Raw genomic sequence first — 15,486 nt, 5'->3', positions numbered from 1 at the left:
TGGTATGAACGTGGTGGGTACATGACTCCCAGCATGGCCCCCTGATGTGAATGCGCTGGGTGCATGTCTCCTAGGGTGGCTCCCTGGTGTGAAAGCGCTGGGTGTGCCATTCCTAGCCGCGCTGGGTGCGCGACTCACAGCAAAAAAAAAAAAAAAATGTAATTATAAATCTAGGTTATTTGTTTGGATCTTGGGTGGATCTAAAAAGGGCCCTTGTGTTTATGGGGAGATTTTGGTACCTACATGTAAGTGCCTATGCAGATTCTAAAGTTGTTGGGAAAGACTCTGTTTCCCTAATCTGTGAAATGTACACCATCTCGCCTGTAGATGCCATCCATATTAAAACGGAGACTATTGTTGTATATGGACCCCATACTATAATCTCTGAGATAAGCCGAAACAGCTTTATTGACATGTTTCCTAGCTTTCTCAATCTGTGGACAAAATTGATTGGACCAGTTCCATTTCTGTCACAAGAAAGAAAAAGGCAGTACATTTTTAACATAGCGAGGAGGGAGAAAGAAACAATTAAGCAGAATGGAAATAACTTCTTTACATATCAATACTAAATAATAACATAAGGTAGCGAAGAGGGTTGCAGGGTAAAACCAAGTAAACAATTATACATACGATGTACAATTTTTTTCTTTTTCTCTTTTTTTCCCCCTTTTGCCCTTTTTCCTTTTATCGGAAAAGAAAGGAAAAAAAAGGTGGGTATTTACCCGATTAATTTATAATATCGCTACGAAATTTATATAAGAGTACCCCAGATTTTATCAAGTTTCATTAATGATCGGACTCCTCTTATTTTGGCTAAAGCGTACTCCATAGTATAAATTCCGTTAACCAATGACCACCATTCCATAATATGGGGAGACTTCGGGGAAATCCATACTCGGGCAACAGCCAATTTGGCTCATGACAATAAAATGACCACATACATTGTGCACATTTCACTATTCCACTGCTTGACTCAATGCCTGAGTCATTGTGGAAGTGCATAGACAGTGACTGAATTCGAGTGCTAGTAGTTGGCTGCAATGATGATTTTATAAGTACTTATATTTCAGCAGAGTGATTACATAAGGACATGCTTCTGTCAGGATGATTGTAGGAGTGGACACAGATTCACAGTGTGATTCCAGACAAGCTTGTCTATTACCTGCATTTTTGCAGGACTGACTCAGTAGTCTGCAAGAGGTTAGAGGACCGCATACATTGTGCACATTTGATTGTACCACTGCTTGACTAAATACCTGAGTCATTGTGCAAGTGCATAGACAGTGACTGCGTTTTTAGAGTGCTAGTTGTTGGCAGCAAGAATGAGTTTATAAGTACTTATGTTTCAGCAGAGTGATTAGATAAGGACATGCTTCTGTCAGAATAATTCTAACAGGGCACACAGACTCATAGTGTGATTCCAGACAAGTATGATTATTACCTGGATTTTTGAAGGACTGACTCAGGAGAATTCAGGAGGTTAGGGGCCCACATGCATTGTGCACATTTGACTTAACCACTGCTTGACTCAATGCCTGAGTCATTTTCCGAGTGCATAGACAATTAATGGGTTCCTAGAGTGCTAGTAGTTGGCAGCAAGGTGAGTTTATAAGTACTTATGTTTCAGCAGAATGATTAGATAAGGACATGCTTTTGTCAGAATAATTCTAGGAGTGGACAAAGACTCAATGAATGATTACAGACAAGCATGACTGTTACCTGGATTTTTGCAGGAGTGACTCAATAGACAGCAGGGGGTTAGGGGACCGCATACATTGTCCATATTTGACTATACCAAACACCGTACGTAGATAACCCCTTGTAGACTACTGAGTCAGTCCTGCAAAAATCCAGGCAATATTCATGCTTGTCTGGAATCACACTGTGAGTCTGTGTGCACTGTTAGAATTATTCTGACAGAAGCATGTCCTTATCTAATCACTCTGCTGAAACATAAGTACTTATAAACTCATCCTTGCTGCCAACAACTAGCACTCTAAGAACGAAGTCACTGTCTATGCACTTGCACAATGACTCAGGCATTTAGTCAAGCAGTAGTACAGTCAAATGTGCACAATGTATGCAGTCCTCTAACCTCTTGCAGACTACTGAGTCAGTCCTGAAAAAGTCCAGGTAATAGTCATGCATGTATGGAATCACACTGCGAGTCTGTGCCCACTGCTAGAATTATTCTGACAGAAGCATGTCTTTATCTTATCACTCTGCTGAAACATAAGTACTTATAAACTCACCTTGCTTTAGTTTGAGGGCGCCCCAGCTTTGGAACACTCTGCCACTGGCCTTACGCAGTACCTCTAATCTGCTGTCTTTTAGGAAAGGCTTAAAAACTTGGCTTTTTACCCTTTAGTTATGTTATCTTGCTCTTCTGAATGTCTTAATCTGTTATGTTTTCTTTCTTTTTATAAAGCGCCGGGACACTCCGTTGAAGTAGCCGTGCGCTATAGAAATCAAATTTAACATACCATAACATAACATAACATAACATAACATAACACTCCTACAATCATCTTGACAAAAGCATGTCCTTATCTACTCACTCTACTGAAACATAAGTGCTTATAAACGTATCCTGCTGTACACATACAATATTCTGTGCACAATCCCTACAAACCTCTAAGCAGATACATACTATTGGTACACTTCACTAAATACTGAAGTAGTACTCATGCAGAAATATTCTGACAGAAGCATGTCCTTATCTAATCACTCTGCTGAAACATAAGTACTTATGAACTCTCCTTGCTGTGAACTACTAGCACAGTAGGTACCCAGTCACTGTGTAAGCACTTGCACAATGACTCAGGCATTGAGTCAAGCAGTGGTACAGTCAAATGTGCACAATGTATGTGGTCCTCTAACCCCTTGCAGACTACTGAGTCAGTCCTGCAAAAGTCCAGGTAATAGTCATGCTTGTATGGAATCACACTGCGAGTCTGTGGCCACTGCTAGAATTATTCTGATAGAAGCATGTCCTTATCTTATCACTCTGCTGAAACATAAGTACTTATAAACTCACCTTGCTGTCAACTACTAGCACTCTAGGAACCCAGTCATTGTCTATGCACTTGCAGAATGACTTAGGCAATGAGACAAGCAGTGGTACAGTCAAATGTGCATAATGTATGCGGTCCCCTAAGTCCCTGCAGTCTACTGATTGTGTCCTGCAAGTTAGGAATCACACTGTGAGTCTGTCTCCACTCCTACAATCATCCTGAACGAAGCATGTCCTTATCGAATCACTCTTCTGAAACATAAGCACTTATAAAGTCACCGTACTTTGAAGTACAAGTACTCTAGGTACTCATTCACTGTGTATGCATTTGTATAACACTTATTAATTCCAACAATTATTCAATTAGTACTTGTGTACTTCAGTAAATTAATCATAATTTTAAAAGAAAGTGTTTAAATTGTTTTTATGTAGAATGTGTTTGTTTAGTAATAGAATAATATATTTCATAGATTTATTTAAATAATATTATATATATATTTTTTTCAGATATTGTTCATCAACATTAAAATAAACTTATCATGGCTAGAAGAACAGAAAAGAGGAAACAACAGAAAAAGGACTAATATTTGAAGAAAACTCTACAGCAGGAATTAGACAAACAACAACATGTGGGGAGAAAGAAAAAGTCTTGCGGTAGGAGAACAAAATAATTTATTTAAAAAACTTCAAAGCCTAGAAACAGTGGTCGAGAAATGGTTATCCAATTGAGAAAGAGAAGATGTTTCCTAGAAATGTAGAAAAACTAATAGCTGATGAACTTCTAGGGAGACGTCCTAAAGCCCCAGTGTATACTTGGGATTGTAGTAGTATTTGTAGTATACAACAGGAATCTATTGATATTTTACCAATTGTTTAAAGTCTTAAACAAAAGATTTAGATGTTGCAAGGACAAGATCCTTGCAGAGTGAGAAAAAATGCTGCTTTGCAAAGTCATTCTCTGGCTTGTCTTTCTAGTGTTTCTATTTATAGGAAAGTATGTCAAAGTGTTTTTAATCATTTTAGCAGTACATCATTCTCAAATGCGGAAGTTAGTCCGAAGATTATATTACACAAAAAGTCCAGCAATAATTTTAAATGAGTTGAACAGTGCTCTTTTCCGTGGGTCAGTATCAGATGTAAAAAAGGTTTGTGATGAAATAGAGTTTTGTTACTTTGGTCCTGAACAGGAGAGTACAGAAAGTGAGACATTAATAGAAGTAGATGTTGAAGAAAATGTGGAACATACCACTACAGAAAACTTTGATGAACTAATTATAAAGTTTAAGGTGATTTCATGTGAATTTGCTGCCGACAATCTCACTAAAAATGAGACTAGGACTGTTAATTTATATTTAAAAAGTGAAAGACAAAATAATGATAAGTGGAAGGAATTTTCTACGTATTTGTTGGTAGAGGATTGCTTTGATTTGGGCTCTGATCAGTGTATTTGTAAATATTGTTATAACAAATTAGACGATAATAAGATTCCTGCTAGAGCTTTCCATAATAATCTAGAGTTGGTAACTGTTCCTCCAGAACTGATAGATTGAAACACGTATGAGTCTATTCTGATACAATGTGTGCACCCATTTCAAGCTATTGTTTGTATGGAGCCTAAAATAGGTAATTTGCCTCCTACAGATTTACAGAAAGGATTAAATGGAAGAGTTGTATATTTACCTCCAGATTTAAAGAAAAATATTGAAACTATTGGTGTAGAGATTATGTAGAAAGTGAACCACTAGTTATTCTAGTTAATTGTATTCCCACTAAGAGTAAGAAAATGTGGCAGGAATTAATGGATGTCAGGAAAGTGCAAAAGGCAACATTATATCTTATAAAAAACAATGATTACTACAAAAATGTGTACGTGGAAAAAGAAGAAATACTTTTAGGATATGATAGTGAAAAGTCAAGTGGTCAAATTGAAAAAGTGGACATGTCCAAAAGTGAAGAAATTTATGACCATTATAGTGTACATCCACTTCATTCGAAAGAACTGATGAGAATACTATTGAATTATTCCTAATGAAGAAAGCGAAGGGGACTCTCATGAGTGTATGGGAAAAAAGTTTGGAAGCTCATTGTTTTCCGCAGCTGTTCCCAACTGGAAAAGGTGGACGATATGACAAATGATCAGTGCAGATTCCTACATCAGAATATCGGACAACAAGATTGTATCCCATATATAATTCATCTATTGTTTGAGAGTGACGTGTCTAGATTTTCATATGCAGTCAACCACGTATTAAAATCAGGAGTACATCTTCAAAATGTTTCTGCAAAGGACTTTATAGATAAAGTACATCAAAGAGACGATCATTTAGAATCTCAACTGATTAATTTGATGGCATGTCAGCGTGGTACTAATGAGTATTGGTATCGTCATCATGGAGAACTTAAATGCATGCTAAGGAACTTAGGAACTCCTACATGGTTTGTTACCCTAAGCTGTGCTGAATACGCTTGGGATGATTTACTTGAATTTCTTCGAGAAGCAAATTCAAATATAACAAATATTAAATACAAGAAGCCTGGAGAATTGTGCTCTTTGGATCCTGTAAATGTATGCAGATATTTCAATCATAGGTTTGAAGCTATGATGTCTTTTATCTGCAATAAAAAGAATCCTCCTCTTGGAGAAGTTGTTGAATTCTTTTGGACTAAGTAGTATCAATCTAGAGGTGCTCCTCATATACATATGCTGTTATGGATCAAGGATCAAGGATGCACCCAAATTTGCACCCAAATTTGGAAATTATTCGGATGAAAGTGTTTTATCTTTTATTGAAGACTATGTCACATGTGCTATACCAAAAAGAACAGAAGAAAACACCTTAAGGCAACAAGTGTTACAATTCCAAAGTCATCGATGTGGCAAATACTGTTGACGAAAGTACAAGTCTAAGGAAAAGTTTCATACCAAATGTCGTTTTGGATTTCCACATCCAGTAATATCTAAAAGAAGAGGAAACAGCTTCATGTCAGCTGTGAGACATACCATCACTAGAAAATCTCCCATAAATACGAACAATTTGAGAGGAAGTGAAGAATCAAAGTGTATTAATGATTATAATCCAGTTATTCTCTCAATGTGGAACGCTAATATGGATATCCAGTATGTTGCGGATAATTCCATTGCTGTTGCCCAGTATGTGACATCGTACATAACAAAATCGGAAAAGACGGATTTGAAAGAAATGTGGGAAGAAATTTCCCACGAGAAAAGTCTTAGTAAGAAATTGTACAGTTTCAGTTTGAAGATGTTATCCAATCGAGAAATTGGAGCGAATGAATGCTCGATCGGTTGTCTTCTGCAAGTTTATACTCAAAGTCTAGAAGAATCATATGGGTGAGTCTAGGTCTTGCTGCAACACGAAATAGAGTACTTAATCTATACAAGAAATTGAATATTTAGCAGAAAATGAACCAGAAAGTACAGATATTGTCAAAACAAATATGTTGGACACATACCATCCAAATAGAAGTCATCATCTTGAAATCATATGTCTCTATAAAGTGCTGCAATATTACATTTTTAAGAGGATTACTACAGAAAACATAAATGAAGGACAATATGCATTGATTGGTTCAGAAGGATGTTTGGTGAAACAAAAGAAAGGAAATCTGATTTATCACAGAAAACTGAGTTTTGATACTCTTGATAGATAAGAATTTTACTATTTAGCCCTTTTGCAACTCTTCAAACCTCGGCATACAGAATTAGAATTACTTGGAGATTTTCAGTGCTATGAAGATTCTTTCAATGTTTGTAAAGATAGCATAGAATGCACAGTCTTTGCAAATTATCTCAAAATGTTGAATGATCAATTTGATCAAGAAGCTACTATTGCAGCTGAGATTGCTACAGACAGTTCTCAAGATAGTCAAAGTTCTGCTCCACTAAGTGAAAATGGACTAGGACAACCTATTCTTGAAAATGAAGCAGCAATCACCATGAATGAAGTGGAAACAGCAATGCATCAAGCTCAAGAAGATATTATGGACTTAGGAAACTTGGAAGAACAACTAAATGTTGATCAGAAAGAAATATATCAGCAAGTGAGACAACAGATCGACCATGATTTTCTTCATGAAAAGAAAGAATGCACATGCACATCATTTTAACCTATTCAAATGTATGTCAGTGGTCAAGCTGGTGCAGGAAAACGTTTCTTAATTAAAGTATTTACCAGTTATCCACAGAAAAACAACTGACTCAGATTTGTCTTGTGTTGTAACTGGTCCAACTTGGTTGGCAGCACATAACATTAAAGGAATTACATTACTACCTGCCACCTGTAGAGCATGAAAACACATTGGAATATCAGAAGCTATCTGGAAAAACTTGTTATGAAGTTTCAAGAGTGCTAAAGAAAATGAAACTTCTGATTATTGGTGAGGTGAGCATGGTCTCGAACTTAATGCTTGCCTTTGTGCATTTAAGAATGCAGCAAATTCTAAAAACAGAATTCAATGTCTTATTTGGAGGAAAACATGTTCTATATTCAATGAAGAACTTTTAAAGCTGGAAAATAAACAAATAATAAAAATGGAAGCCATCGATAAAATAGAGCATGAAGGAATCACTATTATTTTGATGGAAAATTAAAAGCAAAATTGGATTCTTCAGAAAAATCTATATCTAAAACTGCTGATTTAGAAAATAATTTATATGTATGTGTAAATTGTCGGGTAATTTTAGGACGTAATTTGGATGTGGAAAAAGGTTTAGTAAATGGAGCAATGGGTAGAGTTGTTGATTTTGTTAATTATTAAAATAGAGACGGAATTGAATTTTTGAAAATCAAATTTGATCAAATTGAAGAAGTAAAACAAATTGGTTGTTGTTCAGTTCGTTTTTTGCTTGTTAAAGATTTGCATGTTCATAGAAAATAGTTTCCTCTTTCTCTAGCATATGCGTTGACTATTCATAAATCTCAAGGTTTAAGTGTAGGCAGTGCTTTGGTAAACATTGGATGTACCGTATTTAAAGAGGGTATGGCATATGTTGCTTTGTTTTGAGTCAGAACTTTATTTCTTATTGCATTTGATTGATTTTGATGAGAGAAAGCTTAGTGCAGTTGCAAACTGTGTAAGAGAGTATAATCGGTTGAAAAGATTGTAAGCTCCCAACTTAGGTGAATATCCTGTATATGAAAAGCGTGTAGTAGGTCAAAAAAGAAGATATGAGAATATCTGTAGTGAAGTAAAAGAGAAGGAAAAAAAATCAAGATAATGTTGAGATTAAAATCAAAAAGGCCACTATTGAAGAGATTGTAGGATATTAGTTAGAAAATAGTTCAGGTATCAACTGCTATGCTAATGCAGTGGTCAATGTTTTTTTTTCTAGAAAGTCTGCAATAGCAAATTATGGAGAATCGAGAAAAAAGATTTTGTTCCTTGTTGCATTGTATTTATGAAAAATTGAGAACCTATAAAAGTAAAATACAAAGTGTTTCTGATATTCGCAGTCTTCTGGATATATGTTCTGGTTCTACGCAATTTATGCAGAATGTCCAACAAGATGCTCAAGAATTTCTAATGTATATGCTTGCAGTATTGGAAAATGAAGGAATAGAAATTTAAATCTTTGCAGACTTCATAAGAAATGGAAACATAAATGTAGAAATTGTATGTTTACTTCTACCACTAACATAGATAACAAAAGACTCATAGATTTGACAATACCAGCCTGTAAAGCAGTGTCTTTCCACAAACTAGTTAAAGCAGCAAATCAAAACATGGAGCGTAGCCAATGCAAATCAGAAATGTTATCAACATAATTTAAACAAGGATTTGGACAATATATCATTTTAATGATTCAACGTTGTACAGCTGATGGAAGAAAATTGGAAACTTTAATTAAAGATTTTGTAGCAAGTCAACGATCAATATCAGGAAGAACTTTTGTAGCAGTTGCAATTATTTTCCACAATGGTCCTTCTATAACATCTGAACATTACACTGTCTATTTAAAATGCAATAAAGGATGGACATATTGTAATGATGCTCATTTGGTTTTTAGACATCGTTTGCCTTACCAATTACCAAATTCCTACCTAATATTTTTTAAGCCAAAGTTCTAAGTACATAATTCGGCCTATTGGGAATATGTTAAAATGTATTAATATGATTTCTAATGGACTATTTCTGTATAAAGGATTTCAGGAACATAATTTGGCCTAGAGGAAAGATATTTATATCAATTAAGTACGTTTTCTTGGATATTCTGACAGCATATATTTTAAAGAACATCATTTAGAAAAAATTGAAATTTTAAAGAATTGTTGATTGATTTATTGTTTTGGTTCTTTCATATTGTAGTAACAAAGTTCTCATACAAAGGAGCATTTTATATATATGTGATTGTATTATATGGTATGTTATTGAGGATGTTGTTTTTATGGAATGTGCAGAGATAGTTGACTATATTGAAAATATTTTTGACACAGATTTTCTTTTTTACAATCTTATTGGTTGATTTTTTTTGCCCACAGTTATGTGATGAGTAACACTGAAATCACTATTTATAGTGAAATTCAATATATTCTGAGAACAGCAAAAAAGGTAAACTAAATATTTTATATTATGCTTAAATTATGTTGTGTTTATAAAATTATAATATTGTACATAATAACTGTCATTTATCTTCTCTTTTACAGATCATAATTCTAAAGTTCAAAATTTAAAAAGATTTAAATTATAAAAAACAACTTCAAAAAATGTTTCGAATATTTTGATAACCACTACTGTAAAGGAAAGATTAAGTAGTCCAAACACTCCCCATTTACAACTACATTCAGCTGTACAATATCTATATAAACCTTTAACCAGCTACTTACTAAGTTACTACCCATGCAGCCCAGTAATCCTCCTGTCTGCCCATGTACTTTTCTAATCACCCACCCAGCACTATCTACTTATCCTATTACTCCACCAATACCTAAGCACTTATAAAATCACCTTGCAGTCTGTTTGCAGCACCGTAATCTTTCCAATTACTAGATATATACTTATGGAATGTCCTAGGTATTAACAGAAGTATACATACAACATTCTAACACTATGCATGCAGCCTTTTTACCACATACATACTATTGGTACAGTCGAGTAAATACAAAGGTACTATCCATGCTGCCTAAGAATTCTCTTCCCAGTAACATGTACTTCTCTATTCACCCATCCAGCACTATGTACTCATATATTCACTTTAACAATATCTATCCACTTATAAATTCACAAAGAAACCCTGTTTGTAGCACTGTATTATTCCACTTATTAGTCATGCAGTTATGCAATGGCCTAGCCACTAAGACAAATATACCTACAATATTCTCTGCAGAATGTATATAGACGTCTAACTACAAATATACTATTGCTATACTGCACTATATACCCAAGTAGTACCTATGTACCTATGTACCGCAGAAATCTTCCAGTCAATCTCATGCACTTCTCCAATCACCTATCCAGGACTATCTACATATCTTATCATTCCACCAATACCTAACCTCTTATAAATTGAGTAAAATCTCTGTTTGCAGCTCTGTAATCATTCCAGTTACTAGTCATGCACTTAAGTAATGGCCTAGCTAGTAAAACTAGTACAGCTACAATATTCACTGCACTATGCATGCAGACTTCTAACCAGCTACATACTATTCATGCACTCTTGTAAATACCCACTTAGTACCTATGCAGTGTAGACATCTTCCTGTGAGTATCATGCACTTTTCAAATCAGTCATCCAGCACTATCTACTTATCCTATCACTCTGCCAATACCTAAGCAGTTATAAATTTACTATACACTCTCGTTTGCAGTACTGTAATTATTCTAGTTACTAGTCATGAACTTATCAAATGGCCTAGCTAGTAACACAACTCCAGTTACAAATTTTTCTGCACTATCCATGCAGACCTCTAACTAGCTAAATACTATTAATACACTCGTCTAAATACCCAGTTAGTACCTATGCAGTCTAGGAATTCTCAGTCTGTCCCATGCACTTCTTTAATCATTTATCTACCACTATCTACTTATCCTATTACTGTGCCAATACCTAAGCTCTTATCAATTAACTGTGCACTCTGTTTGCAGTACTGTCATCATTCCAATTACTAGTGGTGTACTTATGGAGCGTCCTAGCCACCAACACAAGTCCACGTACAATATTCCGTGCACAATCCTTATAAACCTTTTAGCACATACATACTATTGGTACACCACTAAATACTGAAGTAGTACCCATGCAGCCATGATACCTCCTGTCAGTGTCATGCACTTTGTCAATCACACATCCAGGACTATGTTGTTATTGTATCACTCCGCCAATACCTAAGCACTTAAGGGGCAGATTTACAAGGCCTCTGCCCCACCAGTACGTCACTTTCTGTGACATAGTGATGGCACTGGGAACTTTTCCATATTTAAAAGGAGAGGAAAAGCCACGCCTCTCCTTGAAAATACGGCCCATTCAAATGCAGCACTTTGCGTTGAAGGGGCGTTCCATGAGTGTTGCTGTGTATGTTCCCACACAACACCCATGGAACAAGACACATCCCAAGATTTACGAGAAATCGTAAATCTGGAGATTCATGTGAATGCTGCGCCATCTTAGAGGTGGTATAGCAAGGCGCAATGAGGAGACATGTTTTAATTTCTCCTCGTTTTTTCCTCTTTCAATGCGTGCTGCATTACACAGCACACATTGAAGGAGGAAAATGCCTTTAGTGATTGTTTTGTGCAGGAAGGGGTCCCTTCCTGCACAAAAACAATCCCCCCATGACACAGACCTCCTTGCATCATGGTGCAACGGTGCCTGCGTCAGTGCATGGCTGAAGTTTGTGCACCAGTGCAGAGGTAAGAACAGAGTTGCGACATATTCATGTAAATATGTCATATCCCTATGCTTCGGAAGTGCCGCAGCAATGTGCAGCTAAAGGGCTTGCAGTGTCACCCTGCAGCACTTCCTTATAGATCTGCCCCTATAAATTCACCATACACTACTAATGCATTCTTTCAGCCAATCATGCCCCATACATATATTCAACCACACTTGCACACATTACCATGCAATTATAGTTATTTTTTTAACCAGATATGGTAGTTCTGATAAGAACTTTTTTTTTCTTCTTTTTTCTTTTGTATTTTTTTGTATTTTTTTAACAATTTTGTATTTGTTTGGGTGTTTTTTCAAAAACTGAACAAAAAAATGACCGAATTAAACAGGAAACGTTGGAATTAGTTATCATTTCAAAAAGAACAAACAATTTTTAACAGCAATTGTTGCGTTGGACAGGGCAAACTGCATCCACCGACTGCTCACCGTAGCATATAATTTTTTTACACTTGACACAGTGTTGTTCCATAAAAGCAACTTCTGGTCTTATGTCCCTTGCAGGTGTCCTGATGATGCTACTGATGTACTGGCCACAGCCGGTGATGGGTTTAGAGCTGCTCGCCTCATTTCCTCCCGAGCAAGATTGCGAGGATGGTAACTCTGGAGATGCTTGTTCATGCTGGCAGTGCCGCATGAGTACTTCTTCTCACTGCTTCTTGAGAGGACTCTCTCGCAAATTTTGCAGGTCACCTTTCTGGCATTGACATTTTTTTCTCCTGCTGGAAAAGTGAAGAACTTCCACACTTTAGATTCTGGCCTCTGTTTATGTGGTGCCTCCTCCAAGATTTCTTAATCTGAAGATTCTTTCACCTGCTGCTTCTGTCCTGATGCCATTTTCTTTGGTAGTTTTTAAAAAACACCAAAAAAAAAGCCAAAAGGGTTCTTGCAGGTTCCTCTGATGATGCTCCAACAAGAATGATTAAAATGGGTGGGGTCCTTCAATTAATACAGTGGGAAATGTTATGAACCAATCATATCTTTTTTTTTTTCGGTCACATGGGATCCGCGCACCGTGCGCTCACAAAGCGCGCACCTGACACGACCTCGCAAAAAAATATTTTAAAATAATATAAGTTTGTTACAAGTAGAAATATTTTATTTTTATGAATACCTTAGATAATCTCTAGCTATAATATGTACATTAAAGACACATACATATCATTTTAAAACATAAAACATTTTGCGGTATGCACGCACCCAACGTGGCCCAGTACGTATATGACATCACGTGGGGCCCGCTATCGCACAAGCGTCGCGTACCTTAATGCGCATGTGTTACGAATACGCGGGAGCAGGAGTCGGGGACCGATCGCATACCCATCGCGCACACCACGTAAAATTGTACGTATATGACGTAACTGAAAAAAACACACACTCGTCGCTCACCATATGCGGATCCTTCACAACTTTTCCAAAATGGTGGCTAGAATACACGGACCCGCTGCGGTAGGTACGCTTTGGGTGGCGAATCCCAAAAATTCTGAAACAAAAAAATTAAAAATAAAATTATATAAATATATTAAAATACAAAAATAAATAATTACAAATATTTCAGTTTTACATTTTTTTATTTTTTTTCGAAATTTTCAGAAAATCATATAATGTTTAATAAATGAAATATTTATTTAAAAAAAAGGTAAAAAACTGTAGAAATTCAGTTAAAAAAATATGTATAACCACTATTACACTTAAAAATTTGCATTTAAAACACCTTTGAAATTCACTGAGACAAGTAGGTTTCAGAGACGTTATAGTTAGAAATTAGCATTTAAAAAACCTTTGAAATTCACTGAAAAAACCATAGGTTTAGGAGACGTTATAGTTAGAAAATAGCATTTGAAAAACCTTTGAAATTCACTGAAAAAAACTTAGGTTTCAGCGACGTTATAGTTAGAAATGAACATTTAACAAACCTTTGAAATTCACTGAAAAAACCATAGGTTTCAGAGACATTATAGTTAGGAATTAGCATTTAAAAAACCTTAGAAATTCACTGAAAAAAACAGAGGTTTCATGAGTGTTATAGTTAGCTGGACATTTCATTCGTACAAAACCATAGAAATTCCTCTGTTATAGTTAGTTCTGCTAACTATAACTCGCGCGCCCGCAATGCACTGCTGATGATGTCACATATTTCATCATTCATGACATGGTCAGTGACATCACTGATGACATCTCAAATGACATCCCTAATGTATACAGTGAAAAAGAACATTTCTTGTTCGAAACGTTGGTGGGTGGTGGATGGTGGTTGGTGGCGTAATTCATCCTGCTTGAATAAAACAAGCCTTCACCAAGTTCCTGTTTTCTGGAGTGTGGTCTTTAAAAGGTTTTTGCTATTTAATTTAATACGAGGCCTTGTCTGGCCTCGAGACCGGCACCCGCTGAAAGAGCGCACCAGCTGCAGACTGAATTGTTTTTGATATATATATATATATATATATATATATATATATATATATATATATATATATATATCAATATCCCAATCGTCAAACAAGCGAAGACACCGCACTCAGATGAAGGTGAAAACACTGTATTTTTTATTAACTGCATACGAAGTGAACAGGATGCATTTCAGCTTCACGCCTTTTTCCAACTGATAACAGAGACGGAGACATCGTCATACTTTTACACACTCATGAGGGAAGTACTTCCGGGTTAAATTCATGAACAAAAATGGAAGATGGACACATACTGCAATTCTTGGCGGCCATATTTCAATGGTGTGGTGTCAACATTAAAATATAATGGATAATAATATTATTCATTCCACAATCAAAATCAGTGTCAGTGCATAGGCTGGAACTCATTACTATTTCAACAGTAAGAGTCTCACCCTGAATGCGCATTCGACGCAGTGCAAGAAAATATATTAACATAATGTAGGATAATATTGTTCATTTCACAATCAAAATCAGTGTCAATGCATAGGATGGAAATCCTTTCTATTTCATCTGAACGGGCATTCGACGCAGTGCAAGAATATTTTCAAATGTATTTACAACTATTACCTCAAGTAGAATTACAATTCAATATAACCATTATATTTAAACATATACAAAGCAGTATAAAGATAAATAAAATCATATTCATGAATCAAATAATTTGGTCAAAAGCTATCCCTGCTCCATAGGTTATAATATCTTGCCTTGGATGGCCATTAATGATTATACTAACATTTTAAACTCAACTTAGGTAATGTTTATTTTGCACTAGTGGCCCGGATACACTATTTTTTGGCCCAGACTGCAATACATCCTTTGTTGAAACATACGTTTTTTTTCCAAATGACTAACACGATTAACATTGGCAATTCATTGACCACCCATTCATAAATTAAAAAATAAACAAATTGTTTTACCTCAATTTAAGCTATTATAGCATGTTGGAATACAGTCCATCCAAACAAAAACACATTTTATATACAAGTAGGCTGCTGTTATTTATTGCTTCAATCAAATTAGTACTATATTTACAGTGCTATATTTACAGTGTTACGAGGAATAATTTTTTGGGAAATGAGTAATATCCATTGGAAGACACTATTTATACATGAAGTACTGTG

Source organism: Lissotriton vulgaris, chromosome 3_1 (assembly GCF_964263255.1).
Source record: "Lissotriton vulgaris chromosome 3_1, aLisVul1.2, whole genome shotgun sequence".
Lineage (NCBI taxonomy): Eukaryota > Metazoa > Chordata > Amphibia > Caudata > Salamandridae > Lissotriton > Lissotriton vulgaris.
This window is presented reverse-complemented; position numbering follows the sequence as displayed.